The following is a 20,454-nucleotide window of genomic DNA, read 5'->3' on the forward strand; positions in this document are numbered from 1 at the left end:
TAATTGCTCTTTATATTATGTGTTATCAGACAAGATAGTTATTTAAGAAACATGGGAAGCTGGGAAGGTGGCTCAATGGTAGAGCGTTTGCCTTGCATGCATGAGGCCCTGGGTTCGATTCCTCAGCACCACATAAGCAGAAAAAAAAAAGGGAAGTGATGCTGTGTCTCAAGTGGTAGAGTGCTAGCCTTGAACACAGGGATGCTCTACAACAGAGCCCAGGTCCTGAGTTCAAGGCCCAGGATCTGCAGAAAAAAGAAAGAAAGAAAGAAAGAAAGAAAAAGACTACAGTGCAGCAGTAATTATGGTGCACTTTTTTGCTATTCAAGTTGCATATTTCTCTATATTCCTGAAACAATTTTTAGATTTTTTTTTTTTGGTCCGGTGGGGCCTGAACTCTGGGCCTGGGCACTGTCCCTCAGCCCTTCAGCTCAAGGCTAGCACTCTACCACTTGAACCACAGTGCCACTTCGGCTTTTTTCTTTTTTCTTATGTGGTGCTGAGGAATCGAACCCAGGGCCTCATGCATGCAAGGCAAGCGCTCTACCACTGAGCCACCTTCCCAGCCCTAGATTTTTTTGTACTAGAAAATGCAGGCAGTGTTTTCACAAAAGTAACTGTACAGTGATTTGAAATACAATAAATGAAGGCAATGCATGGCTTTCCGATAAAAGATATTTGAAGACTGAAAAAAATAACAGGAGCCAAGAAGACATAAACCACTTAAACAGATGTATTACAGGCAAGAAAATTGAAGCAGTCTACCAACAAAGAAAAGCCAGGACCAGATCTACTTATTCACAGCCAAGTTTTACATCCCATACCTAAATCCCCATAGTCCAGTGTTAGATCAAACTACTCACCCTCATATGCTCAAAAGAGAAATGGTGAAGGAGAGATTTTTGTTGTTGTTGTAGCTGCTGTTGTTTTAAACATCAGTCATAGAAGCATATTAATCATTTCACCTCAGTATCTTCAACCATCTTCAAAGGTACAGATGGATATTGGCCTCAGATTAAATAGAGAGAATTGTCAATAGGAAATGAGAAAGGTATGCATAATTAAAACATCCCCAAGGGCTGGGAATGTGACTTAGTAGTAGAGTGCTTGCCTAGCATGCCATGAAGCCCTGATTTGATTCCTCAGTACCAGATAAAGCCAGTGGCCCTGTGGCTCAAGTGGTAGAGTGCTAGCCTTGAACAAAAGAAGCTCAGGGACAGTGCCCAGGCCATGAGTTCAAGCCCAAGGAATGGTTTTAAAAAATTCCCCAAGCCAGGTGCCGGTGGCTCATGCCTGTAATCCTAGCTACTCAGGAGGCTGAGATCTGAGGATCGCTATTCAAAGGCACCCTGGGCAGAAAAGTCTGTGAGACTCTTCAATAAAGCACTAGAAAATCAGAAGTGGCGCTGTGGCTCAAGCAGTAGAGTGCTCGCCTTGAGCTGAAGAGCGCAGGGATAGGCGCCCAAGCCCTGAGTTCAAGCCCCAGGGGGGGAGGGGGTGGAGTGCCAGTGGCTCATGCTTGTAATCGTAGCTACTCAGGAGGCTGAGATCTGAGGATCACGGCTTGAAACCACCCCCGGCATGAAACTTTGAGAGACTCTTATCTCCAATAAACTACTAGAAAAGCCAGAAGGCCTGGCTCAAGTGGTAGAGTGCTCACCTTGAGCAAAAGAAGCTCAAGGACAGGATGTTCAAGCCCCAGGACCAGCAAAGAGAAAAAAAAATACTTTCAGGATTTTCCTATTAATACAATGTTTGTTACAGCTTTGTTGTATTTAGCCTTTATTTTTGTTGAGGTATATCTCTCTATTCATAGTATCTGGATGTTTCATTTTGGTCAAATGTTTTGGTTGCATCCATTGAGACAATTGTATGTTTGTCTGTTTGTTTTTTATGTACTATATTACATTTATTGATTTGAGTGTTGTGAACCATTTTTGCAAACCATCTTTGTAACTTGATCATAACATAAAGCCTTTTTAATGTGCTGTTGAATTTGCTTTGAAGTATTTTATTGAGAATTTCTACATCTTATTTATCAGGAAAGTTGGTATATAGATTCCTTTTCTGTGTTTTGTGCTTATCTGGTCAAGGTAAATGTTAGCTTCACAAAACAAGTTTGGTAACATTCCTTGGGATTGCTTGAGAACACTAATGTTCACTGGAACATTTTAAAGCTCTACTAGAATTCAGCACTGGATTTATCCAGTCCTAGGCTCTTTTTTTTTTTTTTTTTTTCAGTCCTAGGCTCTTGTTGGTTGAAAACACCTTTTTTCCCCCAGTACTGAGATTTGAATTTGTGCTTTATGCTTTAGTCTTATGCTCGTAGCATAAGTTGCTTAAGTTATTTTGGGAATAGGATCTCAGTTTTTGTCGATGCCAGTTTTGACCATATTCCTCTTGTTTATGCTTCCCATGCATCCAGGACTATGGGCATGAGCCACCAAGGTCAGTTGGGAGACTATTATTTCTTTATTTTTATTTATTTATTTTTTTTGGGGGGGGTCCGGTCATGGGGCCTGAACTCTGGGCCTGGGCACTGTCCCTTAGCTCTTCAGCTCAAGGCTAGCGCTCTACCACTTGAGCCACAGCGCCACTTCTGGCTTTTTTCTTTTTGCTTATGTGGTGCTGAGGAATCGAACCCAGGGCCTCATGCATGCAAGGCAAGTGCTCTACCACTGAGCCACCTTCCCAGCCCCACTATTATTTCTTTAATCTCATTGTTCATTGTGGTTTATTTAAGTTGCTCCCAGTTCAATTTTGGTAGGTCATATAGTATGTAGAAATCTTTCTTTCTTTCTTTCTTTCTTTCTTTCTTTCTTTCTTTCTTTCTTTCCTTCTTTCTTTCTTTCTTTCTTTCTTTCTTTCTTTCTTTCTTTCTTTCTTTCTTTCTTTCTTTCTTTCTTTCTTTCTTTCTTTCTTTCTTTCTTTCTTTCTTTTTTTGCTGGTCCTGGGACTGTCCCTGGGCTTCTTTTGCTCAAGGCTAGCATTCTATCACTTGAGCCACAATGCCACTTCTGCTCTTTTTGTCAGTCATGTGGCCTGAATTCTGGGTCTGGGCACTGTGCCTGAACGCTTCTACTCAAGGCTAGCGCTCCACCACTTGAGCCACTGTGCCACTTCCAGTCTTTTCTGCTTATATGGTGCTAAGGAATTGAACCCAGGGCCTCATGCATGCAAAGCAAGCACTCTGTCACTGAACCATCTTCCCAGCCCCACTTCTGGCTTTTTCTGTATATGCAGTACTGAAGAATCAAACCCAGGGCTTCATGCATGCTAGGCAAGCACTTTGCCACTAAGCCACAATCCCCAGTCCTGTGTCCCTGGGCTTCTTTTGCTCAGTGTCAGTGCTCTTCCACTTGAGCCCACAGCTCCACTTCCAGCTTTTTCTGTGATTAAATAGAGATAAGAGTCTCATGGACTTTCCTGCCCAGGTTAACTTTGAGCCATGATTCTCAGATCTCAGCCTCCTGAGTAGCTAGGATTACAAGTGTGAGCCCAGTTTATCTATTTCTTCAAATGTTCCAATTGATTGAGATACAAGCTTTCAAATATTTTCCAATCCTTTGAATTTCATCTTTTTTAAATTTGGGTCTTTTCCCTCTTTCTTTTAGTTTGGTTTTATCAACCTTTTATATTTAAAAAAATATTTTTTTTTTGTTGAATGGATTCCATGTCCTTTTTTTTTTTTTTTGGCAGTTGTGGGGCTTGAAATGGGGGCCTGGACGCTATCCCTCAGCTCTTCATCTCAGAGCTAGTACTCTACCACTTGAGCCACACTGCCACTTCTAGTTTTCTGATTGGCTTATTGGAGATAAGAGACTCACAGACCTTTCTGCCTGGGCTGGCTTTGATCCTCAATCCTCAGATCTCAGCCTCCTTTAGTAGCTAGGTTTATAGGCATGAGCCACTGGCACTCAGTTTCTCCATTTCTTTATATGTCTTCCCATCCACTGATTGGAGGATGTCTTGCTCTTGTTTTTCTTTTCTTTTCCTTTCTTTCTTTTTTTTTTTTTTCTTTTTTTCTTTTTTTTTTTTCCAGTCGTGGGGCTTGAACTCTGAGTCTGGGTGCTGTCCCTGAGCTCTTCAGCTCAAGGCAAGCACTTGAGCTACAGCGCCACTTCTGGTTTTCTAGTGGTTAATTGGAGTCTCATGGACTTTCCTGCCTGGGCTAGCTTTGAACTGCAACCCTCAGATCTCAGCCTCCTGAGTAGCTAGGATGACAGGCATGAGATACCAGAGCCCGGCTTGCTCTTGTTTTGTTTTTGTTTTTGTTTTTTTGGGTCCGGTCGTGGGGCCTGAACTCTGGGCCTGGGCACTGTCCCTCAGCTCTTCAGCTCAAGGCTAGTGCTCTACCACTTGAGCTACAGCGCCACTTCTAGCTTTTTTCTTTTTGCTTATGTGGTGCTGAGGAATTGAACCCAGTGCCTCATGCATGCAAGACAAGCGCTCTACCACTGAGCCACCTTCCCAGCTCCTTGCTCTTGATTTTTTAAGAGCAGTACAACATTAGGTTATTTGATACCTCTTATTTTTTATGCTAGGTACTCACACCTACGTACTTCCCTATTAGACTGCCCTTGCTATATGGCATAAATTCTGGCATGTTCTATTTTCATTTTCATTTTAGGGATTTTTTTTCGCTTGTGGGGCTTGAACTCAGGGCCTAGGTGCTATCCTTGAGCTTGTATGCTCAAGACTAGCACTCTACCACTTTGAGCCACAGCTCCACTTCTGGATTTCTGGTGGTTAATTAGAGATAAGAGACTCGAAGACTTGCCTGCCCAGACTGGCTTTGAGCCATGATCCTCAGATCTCAGCCTCCCAAATAGCTAGGATTAAAGGCATGAGCCACCACCTGGCTTCTAGGGATTTCTTTAACTTCTTCCATGATTTCTTCAATTACCCACTGATGACATTCAAAAGTGTATTGTTAAATCTCTATGTAATTGTAGAATTTTCTGTAGTTTTTTTTTCTCTCAAGAAATTATTTCAATTTTTTTCTTGTATTTGTTTTTTGTTTTTTGTTTGTTTTCTTTTGGTTTGGGGTTTTTTTTGGTCATGGGGCTTGAACTCTGGGCCTGGGCGCTGTCCCTCAGCTCTTCAGCTCAAGGCGAGCACTCTACCACTTGAGCTACAGCGCCACTTCCGGTTTTCTGGTGGTATATTGGAGATAGGAGTCTCACGGTCTTTCCTGTCCCGGCTGGCTTTGAACCGCGATCCTCAGATCTCAGCCTCCTGAGTAGCTAGGATTACAGGCGTGAGCCACCAGCTCCTGGCTTTTTTCTTGTATTTGTTAAGACTCACTTTTTTTCCCCCTTCTCTTTTTGCCAGTCCTGGGCCTGTCCCTGAGCTTTTGCTCAAGGCTAACACACTACCACTTGAGCAACAGAGCCATTTCCAGCTTTCTCTGAGTAGTTTACTGGAGATAAGAGTCTGACCAAGTTGGGGGGGGGAGGGGGAGGGGTAGATGGGAAGGGATGGGAAGGGGAAACAAAGGAGGAGGCTACAATGCTTGATAAGAAATGTACTCATTGGGGCTGGGAAGGTGGATCAGTGGTAGAGTGCTTGCCTTGCATGCATGAGGCCCTGGGTTTGATTCCTCAGCACCACATAAACAGAAAAAGCTGGAAGTGGCTCTGTAGCTCAAGTGGTAGAGCGCTAGCCTTGAGCTGAAGAGGTGAGGGACAGCGCCCAGGCCCAGGCAAAAAAAAAATGTACTCATTATCTTGCCCATGTAATTGTAACCCCTCTGTACAGTATTTTCACACACAAAAAAAAAAAGTTAAAAAAGAGTCTGACCAACTTTCTTGCCTAGGCTGGCTTCAAACCTCCAACTTCAGATCTTGGCTTCCTGAGTAGCGAGGATTTCAGGTATGAGCCATTAGCACTTGGCAAGACTCACTTTTATGGCCTACCATGTGATATATTTTGGAGAAAGTTCTATAAGCTGCTAAGAAGAATGTGTATTCTGGTAGAATATTCTGTAGATATATATACATTCATTTGCTCTATAATACAGTTTAACTCTGGAGTTTGTTTGTTGATCTTTTTCTGGTAGGATGCTCCAGGTTGCTCAAATCATTAGACTGCTACTCTATCATAAAGGAAGATGTATGGTGGCACAGAATCTCCATAGTAAATTTAAGGCTTGTAGAAAATGTGAGATTATCTTGTGGCTAGGAATGTTAGTTTGTCATCACCAGGTTTTGGGGGGAGGGTTTATTGTTTTGTTTTGTTTGTTATATGTGGTATCAAGGTATTGAACCCAGGGCCTCATGCATGTTAGGCAAGCACTCTACCACTAAGCCACATTCCCAGCCCCATCAACACCAGGTTTATCTGCTTTAGTAGGTGTGACTTTGGCTTCCCTTCTCCACCACAGAGCCAGGGATGGAGTTCAAGGATGTTTCCTACTTTTTCATGCATGACTTTTCTATTTCTTAATGCTTTTTCAGTGTGGTTTTGTTGTTGTTGTTTCTGATTCCTAATGCTTTTTATCTCTTTCACCTCTGTTGCCCTGACTCTTCTTCATGAAGGTCACACTAAGAAAGCATCTAATTTACAGTCTTGTTGCTTGTCCTCTCCAAAAAACAAAAAAACCCACAAATGTTGAAACTTGTAAATGGATTGCAGATATCCCAGCTACAGGCTGACGTCAGCTTTTCCACAAGTTATGAGTTCCTTGGGAGTAGGAGCTGTGCGTGTAAACTGTGGTAGCTCCAGATACCATGTCTTCACAGGATGCAAGTCCTCAGGAAAGAGTCCTTTGGAAAAGTGAGGAAAGGGGCAAAGGGAGAAAAGAAAGGAAGAAGAAAGCTAAGGCGCATTCTGTTGCTAGACAGGCACTCTACCACTGGTGTTCCTAGTTATTCTGCTTTGGTTATTTTTGGGATGGGATCTTATGGATTTATTTGTCTTTTTTTTTTTTTTTTTCAGGATTAGGGAGTTAGGACCAGATCCTTCCAACTCTACCTACCACTACTGCCTAGACTTTAAAGCAACATACTTTCTACCAAGAAAGCCCAAGTAGTCAATCGTAAGTGTAACCTTTGTCTTATAGAAATAAATCCTCAGAATTGTGTAGTAGAGAGAGGAATTTTTCAAAGAAAAACACTAATTTTAGGGGAAGAAAATAAACAGCCCTTCTCTTACACTTTGGAGGAGCCCAATCGAGCTCATAGCTTGGTTCTGGAAGGTCATAACATTTCATCCTGCAGAAAGTAGGCTGCCTGAGAGAAAATGAAATCAATAATAGAAATCTTCCACTCGTTTTTAATCACTGTAAGTGGCATTGAAGTGACCGACAGGGCAGCAAGGAGGCAGAGTGAATCACCGTCTGTCCTGGTCCAGTGGCTCATTTGGAACATTTGTCTTTCTTCAGCCTCCCTGTCTGTGACTCACTTTTCCTGGAAATTAATGGGACCATGAAGCCAGTCACAAAGTGCCCTGGAGTATTTTTCCTATACAGAAATTAATGTATTTCAAGCTGGGCAGGGTCATGGCTTATGAATGTCTCCTAGTCACTCAGAAAGCTGATATCAGATGAATTTTGGTTTGAAGTCAACTGGCAGAAAAGTCTTCAAGACTCCATTTCCAAAATAACCAGCCCAAAGCTGGGGCTGGGAGTATGGCTCAAGTGGTAGAGTGTCAGCCAAACAAGTAAACTAAGCAAGTGTGAGGCCATGAGTTCAAATCTTGCACTGGCAGGAAGGAAAGAAGGACAGAAGGAGGAAGGAAGGAAAAGAAAAAAGAAAAAAATCAATGTACTTATTTATCAATACTCTAGTATAAAATGTCACCTCCATACTTACTTGCCTTTTTTTGTTTTGTTTTGTTTTTGTTTCTGTAATGCCTGCCCTGGGACTTGAACTCAGGGCCTGGGAGCTGAGTCTGAACATAGAGCTCAAGGCTAGGGTGTTACCACTTTGAGCCACAGAACTATTCCTGGCTTTTGGTAGTTTATGGGAGATAAGAGTCTCACAGGCTTTCCTGATCATGCAGGTTCAAACTGCACTGCTCAGATCTCAGTCTCGTGAGTAGCTAGGATTACATGCATGAGCCACTGACATCCAGCTTAGTTTTGAATTTGCTTATTTGAGGTTTGATCGTGATATATCCACACATGCATATAGTAAACTTGGAACTTCTCTACCCTATTTTCATTTCTCCTCTCTTCTTCTTCTTCTTTTTTTTTTTTTTAGTGTTTGGTGTCTTTACAAACTGTTCTGTCTTCAGGTACATATAAGTATTATTCATTAGGGGCTGGCAAGGTGGCTCAGTGGTAGAGTGCTTGCCTTGCATGCCTGAGGCCCTGGGTTCGATTCCTCAGCACCACATAAGCAAAAAGAAAAGAGCCAGAAGTGGCGCTGTGGCTCAAGTGGTAGAGCGCTAGCCATGAGCTGAAGAGCTGAGGGACAGTGCCCAGGCCCAGAGTTCAGGCCCCACGACCGGAAAACAAAAAACAAGTATTATTCATTAGTCCTAATGACCACTCATCATCCCATGCTTTCCCTCTCGTACCTCTCATGAATGCCCTTCTACACAGACCTCATTTTATAGTCATTATATTTTCCCATTACTATTGTATTATCCTCCTCCTTCTCATCATCATTGTCTTACATCTATACTCCACAAGTGAACTAGGGCATACGATAATTGGCTTTTTGGGCTTGGCTTATCTTGAGAACTCAACATGATAATCTCCAGTTCCATCCATTTTCCTTCAAATAACAACTTCATTTTTCTTTTCTTCTGCCCCTTACCCTGTACTGAGATTTGAACTCAGGGCCTCAAGCTTGCTCAAATTGTTTGTTAGGCTGGCACTGGATCACATAAGCCCAGTTTTTTTGACAATTACTTTAAAAATGAAGTCTCATATATTTTTCTGGCCTTGAACTTCAGTCCTCCATAGGATTGTGAGCATGAACCACCTGTGTCCAACTGACAAATTTATTTTTTCTTATGACTACATAGTATACCATATTTTCTTTATTCATATTTCTTTATTCATTTATCAGTGTTTGAGTACCTCTGTTGATTCCTCAATTTGGTTATTGTGAACAGAATTTCAATAAACAAGAGTATGCTGGCATCTTTCCTGTACTTCATGTATTATCCTTCAGATTTATGCCCAAGGTTACTATCACAAAGTCATATATAGATCTATTTTTGGTTTACTTGAGGAAACTCCATAGTGATTTCCATAGGGTTGCATAATTCTACCAACAATAGTTTTTTGTTGCTGCTGTTGTTGTTGTTGTTGTTTGGCTTTTTTGCCAGTCATGGGGCTTGAACTCAGAGCCTAGGCACTGTCCCTGAGCTTCTTTTGCTCAAGGATAGCAATCTACCACTTGAGTCACAGTGCTACTTCCAGCTTTTTCTGTGGTACTGAGGAATGGAACCCAGGGCTTCAGGCATGCTAGGCAAGCGCTCTACCACTAAGCCACATTCGTAGCCCCTACAATAAGATTTTTTGTTGATTTTTGTACAAGGTTAGAGATAGGAGTCTGTTGTCAGTTTTGTGCAGGCAGATGACCAGTTTTCCCAGTGTAATTTGTTGAAGAAGCTGGCTGTCTTTTCTCCAGTGTATGTTCTTGGCACCTTTATCAAAGATCAGATAGCTATAATTGTGTTTTATTTCTGGGTCTTCTCTTTTATTCCAATGGTCTTCAAGTATGTTTGTGCCAGAACCACATTGTTTTTATTACAAAGGCTCTGTAATATAATTTGAAGTAGTTTGGGCTGGGAATGTGGTTTACTGTTAGTGAGCTTGCCTACCATGCATAAAAACTTGGGTTCGATTCCTCAGAACAACATAAACAGAAAAAACTCGAAGTGGTGCTGTGACTCAAGTGGTAGAGTACTAGCCTTGAGCAAAAGAAGCTCAGGGACAATGCGCAGGCCCTGAGTTCAAGTCCCAGGACTGGCCAAAAAAAGAATTACACATGTTTTTCAGGATTGCTTTTAATTTGTAGATTGCTTTGGCAATATGATCATTTTCACAATATTAGTTTTGTCAATCAATGAATGTGGGAAGTCTTTCCATTTTCTAATGCAAATTAGATTTAATGCAAATTAATGTAAATTATGTAAGTTAAATTTCCTGAAGGTTTTATAGTTTCCATTATAGAGGTCCTGAAGCTCTTTGGTTCAGTTTATGCCTAGGTATAGATTTTTTTTTTTGAGGTTACTGTGAATGAAATTATTTTCTTGATTTCTTTCTCAGTCTTGTCATTGTTTTTACAGAAATGCTACTCATTTTGTATCCTGATACAGTGATAAAAGTTTCTGTGAGATCTAGAAGTTTTTTGGTGGAATCTTTAGGATCTTTTTTTTTTCTGGGGCGGGGGTCCGGTTGTGGGCCTGAACTCTGGGCCTGGGTGCTATCCCTCAGCTCTTCAGCTCAAGGCTAGCGCTCTACCACTTGAGCCACAGCGCCACTTCTGGCTTTTTTTCTTTTTGCTTATGTGGTGTTGAATCGAACTCAGGGCCTCATGCATGCAAGGCAAACACTCTACCACTGAGCCACCTTCCCAGCCTTTAGGATCTTTTATATATAGAATCATATCATCAAGGAATAGGGATAATTTTATTTCTTCCTTCCTTATTTGGATCTGTGGATTTTTTTTTTTTTTTTTTTTTTTGGTGCCCATCCTGAGGCTTGATTCCCTGAGCTTTTTTCTTCAGAACCAAAGTAACTCCATTTTGAGACTGGCCCCCACAAGATGTGCTAGGCTGCCCTCAGAATAACCCCGAGAGAAAAAAAAAATTCTCAGAAAAACCTCAGGTTGCCATCAACCCTGCCCACTCTTAAGAAGCAGAACAATTGCCCAGGTATTCAAGGAACAGAACGGGTTTGCAACCATCGAACCGTCAAACGTGGATCAATAGTATAATCTCTGTAAAAATCTACCAATTGTGTTACTGCTTGTGTGGAAATCCCCTAAACTTGTTTGTTCAATACTATTAACGTCACCGGTGACCGAGTACATGGAGGACCAAGCTTGAGCTTGCAAATAAATGATTCTTTTGCTGTTTGCATTGGTCGTGGTCTCTGGTGTCTTTTGGGGGTCCCGAGTCCATGTATTACACTAGCACTTTATCACTTGAGCTACAGATCCACTTCTGGCTTTTTTGGTAGTTAATTAGAGATAAAGAGTCTTGTGGGGACTGGCTCAGTGGTAGAGTGGTTGCCATGCATGCATAGGGCCTTGGGTTTGATTCCTCAGCACCACATAAGCAGAAAAGGCTGGAAGTGGTGCTGTGACTCAAGTGGAAGAGCACTAGCCTTTTACTAGCCTTTTGCTGAAGAGCTCAGGGACAGCACCCAGGCCCAGAGTTCAGGCCCCACAACTGACAAAAAAAAAAAAAAAAAAAAGAGTCTCATTGACTTTCATGCCCAGGCTGGTATTGAACTATGATCCTCAGATCTCAGCCTCCAGAATAGTTAGAATTATAGGTATGAGCCACCAAGGCCTAGCCTCTTTTTAATTTTTAAATTCTTGTGCTAGTTCTGGGGCTTTCTTGTGCGAGGTCTGGGTGTTGTCCCTGAGATTAGCACTTTATCACCAGAGTCACACCTCAACTTCTGGCTTTTTGGTAGTTAATTGGAGCCTCAGAGACCTTCCTACCCTGACTTTGACCTTTGATCCTCAGATCTCAGCCTCCTTAGTAGCTAGAATTACGAGTATAAGCCACCAGGGCCCAACTAATTCTCTTATTTCTTTCTCTGCCTTATTGATTGCTCTGGTTAGGAATTTCAGTACTATTATAAGAGTAAAGAGAGTAGCTACCTTTGTCTCATTCTTGACTTTAGAGAAAGTGTTTTCAAAAACCATCACTTTAAAAAAAAAACACACATCACTTTTTGCTTTCCATTTTTTCCCCCACAATTCCTTTTGTGTAACAACAGCCATCAAAACCCAGAACCACAATCATAACCTGTCCTTATGCTCATTTTGTTTATATTTATTTTCATGTTCCTTCATTCACTTCACAGGTACTTATTGAGTACTTGTCTTATGTCAATCTACAAGCTAGTTTTTTTGTTGCTGTTGTTTTTTTCACTCACATAGGTAGCAATCTATTAGAAGATATAGACATTAATCTAATAACAAAGTTTAATTAATTTAATAGTTAATAGTTATGTATAATGTACATTAAATGTTGCAAAGAAAAAGAATTATAAAAATAAAAACCAGGGGCTGAGAATATGGCTTAGTGGTAAAGTGCTTGCCTTGCATGCATGAAGCATTCCTCAGTACCACATACACAGAAGAAGCCAGAAGTGGTACTGTGACTCAAGTGGTAGAGTGCTAGCCGTCAGCAAAAGAAGCTCAGGGACAGTGCCCAGACCCTGAGTTCAAGCCCTCGGACTGGCAATAAATAAATAAAATAAAAAATAAAAACCAAGATACAATGAGCCAAGCTCCTCTATGGTGAAATGAGGCCTGCTGAAGGCAATCAGGAACTCAGGAACAAACGAGGTATTTAGAAACCCAGAAGCACTATCTAGGCCTCTAAGTTGCAACTGGAGATAATCCTTATCTTAAGGATTAGCATTTGCTTTATAGCAGGATGTTGTCTTTCTTGCAAAGAATGCCCAAACTACAGTCAGGAAATCAGAAAGTGTTATACCAAAAGTGATGAAAGCAGAGGTAACACTTATCTTGACTTAACTTCCAGTTATACCCCCTGCCTTTATCACATAAATAACCCCGATACCAAAGAGCTCTGAGTCTCTCCATTCAAGAGTACTCACACTGCTAGAATGCCTCTCGCCTTTCTGCTTGCTTGCTTGCTTCCTCACTCAATGAAGGTCTGCCAAGTTTGCTTACCATTATGACTTGTCCAGAAACTTTTTTTTTTTTTTTGGTCGTGGGGCTTGAACTCTGGGCCTGAGCGCTTTCCCTCAGCTCTTCAGCTCAAGGCTAGTGCTCTACCACTTGAGCTACAGTGCCACTTCCAGTTTTCTGGTGGTTTATTGGAGATAAGAGTTTCACGGAGTTTCCTGCCCGGGCTGGCTTTGAACTGCAATCCTCAGATCTCAGCCTCGTGAGTAGCTAGGATTACAGGCGTGAGCCACTGGCGCCCGACCAGAAACGCTTATTCTGTGAGTGAAGTCAAAAGACCCTAAGTGAAGAGTCCCTCCTTATAGAGGGAAACTTCACAAACCCTTACCCAGGTCTGGTGAAAAAGCCCTCATGCATATGCATTGAAGGTTACCGGTACACTTTAAACTATGGCAACTATGGCAACATTGTAAATTGCAGATCCCTTCCAAAGACCTACAAAGTCCTGATTCCTCACTTCCCTAAGACCAGCCCATTTTTATTACCATGAATTCCTTCCACACTCTCTAAATTCTAGAAAGCTAAATTTTCTTTATAGATACAAAATGTATTGTAAATGTGATGAACAGGGTTACAGTTACAAAGTAGGGTAATGAATATATTCCTTCTTAAACACATTACCCCCCCCTCATTTTCTCCTGCTCCCCACTCCTCTCCCCACAGGTAACTTGAGTTACCTACTTTGAACCTGCTGTTTCTCTTAATAGTGCACTGTCTTGCCAGTGGTGCCTTCCTATAATTGTAACTACTCAGGAGGCTGAGATCTGAGGATCACAATTCAAACCTAGCCCAGGCAGGAAAGTCAGTGAGCTCTTATCTCCAATAAACCACCAGAAAACTGGAAGTGGCGCTGTGGCTCAAGTGGTAGCACACTTGCCTTGAGCTGAAGAGCTGAGGGAGAGCGCCCAGGCTCAGAGTTCAAGCCCCATGACTGACCAAAAAAAGAAAAAAAAATTGCACCCATGACTGTATAAAACCAAAGAGGGGCAACTTTGCTTGTGCCAACTATGAATGCATCTAATATGCTAAGGGCTACATTTCCTTACCATTGCAATGGCTGTTTTGTTTTTTTTTTTTTTACCTGTGAGAGTTATACTCTTAATTATATCCCTCATCCAATTATTAAACCAAAAAGTGGAGGATGATAGCCCAGAAGCCTCCTCCCTCATAACTTAACATGCTCTTTCCCTAGGCAACACTAGGCCCATATAATAAAGGCAGCGAATGATTAGCCGCTACCCCCTGTCCCTGAGAAAGCACCTGGTTGGGATAGCTATGACCGTATAAGGCAGTGAGATCCCCCCACATCACAGAGGTTACAAAGGTCATCTGAGACAATAACTTCTCACTTCCTCTCACCTGGTGAGAAGGGGTCTTCCCTTCCCCTTACTGGCAATAAACCTTTCCTTTGTTCTTCCTACCTGGATGTCAGCATGGTTTTCTTTCTTTCTTTCTTTCTTTCTTTTTTTATTGTGAAAATACTGTACAGGGGGCTGGGAAGGTGGCTCAGTGGTAGAGCGCTTGCCTTGCATGCCTGAGGCCCTGGGTTCGATTCCTCAGCACCACATAAGCAAAAAGAAAAAAGCCGGAAGAGGTGCTGTGGCTCAAATGGTAGAGCGCTAGCCTTGAGCTGAAGAGCTGAGGGACAGTGCCCAGGCCCAGAGTTCAGGCCCTATGACCGGACCCAAAAACAACAACAACAACAAAAAAGAAAATACTGTATAAAAGGGGTTACAATTACATGGGCAAGATAATGAGTACCTTTCTCTTTTTTTTGGGGGGGGGGTCCAGTCGTGTGTGTGTGTGTGTGTGTGTGTGTGTGTGCGCTCTCTCTCTCTCTCTCTCTCTCTCTCTCTCTCTCTCTCTCTCTCTCTCTCTCTCTCTCTCTCTCTCTCTCTCTCTCTCTCTCTCTCGTCAGTCATGGGGCTTGAACTCTGGGCCTGGGTGCTGTTCCTCATCTCTTCAGCTCAAGGCTAGCGCTCTACCACTTGAGCCACAGCGCCACTTCCAGCTTTTTCTGCTTATGTGGTGCTGAGGAATCAAATCAGGGCCTCATGCATGCAAGACAAGCACTCTACCACTGAGCCACCTTCCCAGCCCTGCTTTCTCTTTCTTTAGTAGACCTTGGCTTACACATTACATTTGTGTGTATGTACTCATTTGATTTTTTTGTTGGACTTGCCAAGACTGATGGAAAATGACAAACTAAAACCATTCACCATTCCCCCCAACCATGCTTCCCACAGCCGCATCTTAGAACTGTCCTTGCTTTCAGTCCTCACTGAATCATCTCCTCTCCCCTCCCCCTTCCCCAAACACATTCTGTGGCTGAGGGACATACTGTTTGTGGACTTGTCTGCGGAAAAACAGATCCTGAAAACAAAACAACCCAGGGCTGGGAAGGTGGCTCAGTGGTAGAGCGCTTGCCTTGCATGCCTGAGGCCTTGGGTTGGATTCCTCAGTACCACATAAGCAAAAAGAAAAAAAAAGCCGGAAGTGGCGCTGTGGCTCAAGTGGTAGAGCGCTAGCCTTGAGCTGAAGAGCTGAGGGACAGCGCTCAGGCCCAGAGTTCAGGCCTCACGACCGGACCCAAAAAAAAACAAAACAACAAAAAAAAACAACCCAGAAACTAAAAACAAAACAAAACAAAAAAACCTTCTTTCCCAATAAATCAAGATACTATTCCATCTCTGCACAGAGAGGCCCTTTCCCTGGTCCCATCCAGCCCCCTCCCATGACAAACTACACCAAACTCCTTTCCCAGAAAATGTGAAACCTCTCTGCCTAATAAAAAGAGACCTTAATTGTAAGACAAAGCTACTGTCTTGACTCTGGCATCCTTCTCAGGCTTTTACCCCCAAAATAAAAGTCTGTTGGTCTGTTTTAGTTCACTTCCTTTCTTTATTCTGATACTCTCATGACTCATTTTACTTACAAAGACTGAAACTTTCACCTCCACGATCACCTACTGATAACAGTTTATTCACTACCTAGTCAGGTTTTTCTTCTCAGCAGTTTAAACCCAGCCTTTAAAACCATCTCAGTCTTTTTCAAACTAATTTTGAAATTTTTTTTAACCAGTCTTAGGACTTGAACTCAGAGCCTCTTTGTGCTCAAGGCTAGAGCTCTATCACTTGAGCCACAGCACCACTTCTGGCTTTTTTTTTTTTTTTTTGAGTAGTTTATTGGAGATAAGAATTTCACATACTTTCCTGCCTGGGCTGGCTTTGACCACAATCCTCAGATCTCAGCTTCCTGAGTAGCTGGGATTACAGGTGTGAGCCACCAGCACCTGGCTTTGTTTTGAATTCTTGTTGTTCTGGTCAGTTCTCAGTTCCTTAACTGGTAGGCAAAGAAAACTGAGAAGGACAAGAAGGTCTCATACACCTAAGTAAATACAGAGTCGCCCCACACTCAGTGCTCTCCACAATGAACCACTCTGACTAGAGGACAATGTTGTAATGGTAGCTCATATTCCCCCTCCTCTCCCATTGTGTCTTGTCACCCTATCCTACCCCATTTAAGCAAAAATCAGAAATACCAGTGCATATCCTGGATTTGATTTCCCAAATTTTTTTTTTTCTTTTCTTTTCTTGCCGGTCATGGGGCCTGAACTCTGGGCCTGGGCACTGTCCCTCAGCTCTTCAGCTCTACCACTGGAGCCACAGCACCACTTCCGGCTTTTTCTGTTTATGTGGTGCTGAGGAATCGAACCCAGGGCCTCATGCTTGCAAGGCATGCACTCTACCGCTGAGCTACTTTCCCAGCCCCTGATTTCCCAAATCTTAAACTCACTTAAATGAAGCTAGAGATCTCCAAGTCAAAACACCAACAGGAGAAAGTGAGACTTCAAAGAAAGCCCTTAACCCACACAATAGGTTTAATAGGTTTGGTTTTGTTTTGTTTTCTCCTCACCCTAAGTCACTTTGCTTTTGACTCCAGGGCTGTAGGACATTAGAGAGCCGAATCAGGCTAAGCCTATTGTGTAAGGGAAAGTCTGCTGTAGTCCCGCCCAGCTACACTATTGCCCACAGGCTAAGTCTGTGAGCCACAGGGCCTCTCGCACTAATCTCCCCTCACAGATTCAAAGTTACAGCCACCACCTCTTTTGCAGATTTTGGTCAGTACACATCTCACAGTGCAGCCCTCATGCAGTAGATCAGGAGCTGAGGATCCTCATCCTGCCCTTGCCCTTTGTTTCCAACATGGAGTATAGTGCAGTTGATCACAGTGTAATTTTGCTTGATATTTCCATCTTTCATTGACTTTTTCCCTTTTTCTGTCTCGCTTTACTCCTCTACCAGTGTCTCCTAAGAACATCTTCCCAGTAAATTTCTGAACAAAAGTCCTATATGTGTCTGTCCTTGAGAAACTCTGACTAGGACAAAGAGCTAGCACCCCTAGCAAAGCAGGCTTTCCCTCTCTGCTGTCTTTATTTGTTGTTGTTGTTGTTGTTGATTGTGGGGCTTGAACTTGGCTTGGGCACTGCCCCTGAGCTCTTTAGCTCAAGGAGAGCACTCTACTACTTGAGGCACAGTGCCACTTCTGGTTTTCTGGTGGTTCGTTGGAGATAAGAGTCTCATGGACCTTCCTGCCTGGGCTGGCTTTGAACTACAATCCTCAGATCTCAAGACTCCTGAGTAGCAAGAATTATAGGCATGAGCCACCGGTGCCCAGCTGCCTTTACTTTTGACTGGAAAGGGAATTGTTTTTTTGTTTTGTTTTGTTTTGTTTGGGGGGGGGGGTCCAGTCATGGGGCCTGAACTCTGGGCCTGGGCACTGTCCCTCAGCTCTTCAGCTCAAGGCTAGTGCTCTACCACTTGAGCCACAGCACCACTTCCCGCTTTTTTTCTTTTTGCATATGTGGTGCTGAGGAATCGAACCCAGAGCCTCATGCATGCAAGGCAAGCACTCTACCACTGAGCCACTTTCCCAGCCCATGGGAATTGGTTTTTTGTTTTTGTTTTTTTTCTCAAAGCTCTTGTTCAGATGCCTCTCACAGCCTACTGACCCAGCTTTGATTGCGAGTCAACCTTGGTGGGAGATGAGGAAGAAGAAAGAGGTTGGATTTATCCAATGTACTAGTTGTGACTAAATGATGAAAGGGATAAAACCCCAAAATGAAATATGGATATTGGGTCTAAGTAATGCCATGTTGTCCTCGCTCTCATATTGGCATCTGAATAGATGATGATGACTTTTTACTCAGTTCCAAAAGGTGCAGGTGTGTCCAGGGTCCTTATGATTTAGGAAAGTCTTGCTCCAGGGAATTCCTGCCTTGGATTGACTGACTGTTCCCTCTAGATAACCTTTAACTAGCTTGCTTTACTTCTGTAAACACCCTTTTTCTAGGTTTAGTTCTTGATACCAATCATAGGATTTTTGCCCTTATAAGCTTTGTATTAACTACATTCAAGACTGTGAGTTCTTTTGAGATGTGAGTCCACTCCTTTGTAATAAGGACAACCAATTCAACCTCTCAAAGTGTAGCTTTTCTATATCCCCCTGATCAAATCCCTGTATAACAAAATAAGTGTGGATTGAACAAGAAAGAAGTGTTTATCACTCATAAAAACTGAGGTGGGCCCTGGGAATGTGGCTTAGTGGTAGTGCTTGCCTAGTATACATGAAGCCCTGGGTTCTATTCCTCAGAAAAAGCCAAAAGTGACGCTGTGGCTCAAGTGGTAGAGTGCTAGGCTTGAGCAAAAGAAGCTCAGGGACAGTGCCCAGGCCCTGAATTCAAGCCCCAGGACTGGCAAAAAATAAAAAAATAAAATTAACTGAGATGGCTGGGCTAGGTGACATACACTAGAATTTGGAAGGCTGCCAGAACTTGTCTCAAAACAAAAACCAAGCCAGGCACTGGTGGCTCATATTTGTAATCCTGGTTACTTAAGAGGCTGAGATCTGAGGATTCTGGTTCAAAGCCATCATGAGAAGAAATCTGAGACATTAACCAGCAAAAAGCTGGAAGTGGAGGTATGGCTTAAGTGATAGAGTGCCAGACTTGAGCAGAAAAGGCCAAAAGAAATGGTGAGGTCGGAGCTGGGAAGGTGGCTCAGTGGTAGAGTGCTTGCCTTGCATGCATGAGGCCCTCAGTACGATTCCTCAGCACCACATAAGCAGAAAAAGCCAGAAGTGGGGCTGAGGCTCAAGTGGTAGAGTGCTGGTCTATAGCTCAAGAGCTAGGGGATAGGGCCCAGGCCCAGAGTTCAGGCCCCACAACTGACAAAAAAGAAAAAAGAAAAAAAGAAAAAGAAATGATAAGGTCTTAAATTCAAGTCCAGTGGTGGCACAAACACAAAAAGCAAAACTGGGGGCTGGTAGAGTGCTTGCCTCGCATGCTAGCCTTGAACTGAAGAGCTGAGGGACAGCGCCCAGACCCAGAGTTCAAGCCCCATGACCGACAAAAAAAAAAAAAAAAAAAAAGCAAAACTGTTAGTATTTTGTTCACCTTTGGTCCTCAGCTTCCCCCAGACCTGAACCCCTCCCATCCCTGGAGCTCCTGACATACAGCTGGCCCCTCCCTCTCTCTGCCCAGACCCACCTGAAATCCCATCTACCTCACTTCCTACCCCCAGACTCTGCTGTTACCTAGATAATGGAGGTCGCCACGTGCTCTCTCTTCGGGCTCCTCTAATAAACCTTGTAATAATCTTTCTCCTGTGCCTGCCTGCCTCTGCATGGTCCCCTGGGATGGATGTGACCGATCCTTTAAAAAATGAATCTCCCCAAACCTGAGAGGTGAACAGGAACCAATATACAAGGACACGTGCACCTCCATGTTTATTGCAGCACTGTTCGCAATAGCTAGGATATGGAAACAACCTAGATGCCCCACCACAGATGAATGGATCCAAAAATTGTGGTATCTATACACAATGGAATATTATGCAGCCATTAGAAATGACAAAATAATGGCATTTGCAGGGAAATGGATGGAGCTAGAAGGAATCATGTTGAGCGAGGTAAGCCAAGAACGAAGAGACAAACAGTACATGGTCTCCCTGATAAGTGGATGATGAATCCAAAATGTTAGGTGATATGACAAAACTAACAGGACTTAAGAAACAAAGAACTCCCACTCATCTGGTTGAACCACTACTAAATATCCCCATGCTGCTGATCACATATATGGTATATAACATATGAGCACCGTTATATATTACAGACTGTGATAGACAATTTGCTCCAGGAAAGTTAGAATGAACTTGTGACTTTAAATGAGCATCATTATTCCACAATACTGTGAATTTCCGGAAATTAAGTAATCACTTAATCACGATCAAAAAAAAAAAAAAAAAAAAAAGAACCTTGGGGAAGGGAGGGAGGGAGGGGATGGTAGGGGGAAAACAATGGAGGGGGTAACAATGTTCAAGAGGAAGTGGAAGTGTACTCATTACCTCACTCATGTAACTGTAACCCTCTGTATAGTATCTCTACAATAAAAAAAATTAAAAAAAAAAAAAAAAAAAAAAAAAAAAAAAAGTCCCTCAGAGGCCCTTCTCTTAAAGGCTAGGTCCCTGGCCTCGAGCTATGGGGCCTAGTGAGAGGTCTTTAAGTTATTGGGGACCCACTTGTGAACAGGGCATTGGGACCT

The 20,454-nt window shown here is 42.8% G+C and overlaps 1 pseudogene; it reads left to right on the top strand.

The window, feature by feature from the left end:
* LOC138810008 (probable ATP-dependent RNA helicase DDX5) overlaps positions 1-20,454 on the top strand; it is a 56,826-nt pseudogene that overhangs the window by 10,895 nt on the left and 25,477 nt on the right.

The sequence above is a fragment of the Dipodomys merriami genome, unplaced genomic scaffold, assembly GCF_024711535.1.
Source record: "Dipodomys merriami isolate MVZ:Mamm:240054 unplaced genomic scaffold, mDipMer1.0.p SCAF_5, whole genome shotgun sequence".
Classification (NCBI taxonomy): Eukaryota; Metazoa; Chordata; class Mammalia; order Rodentia; family Heteromyidae; genus Dipodomys; species Dipodomys merriami.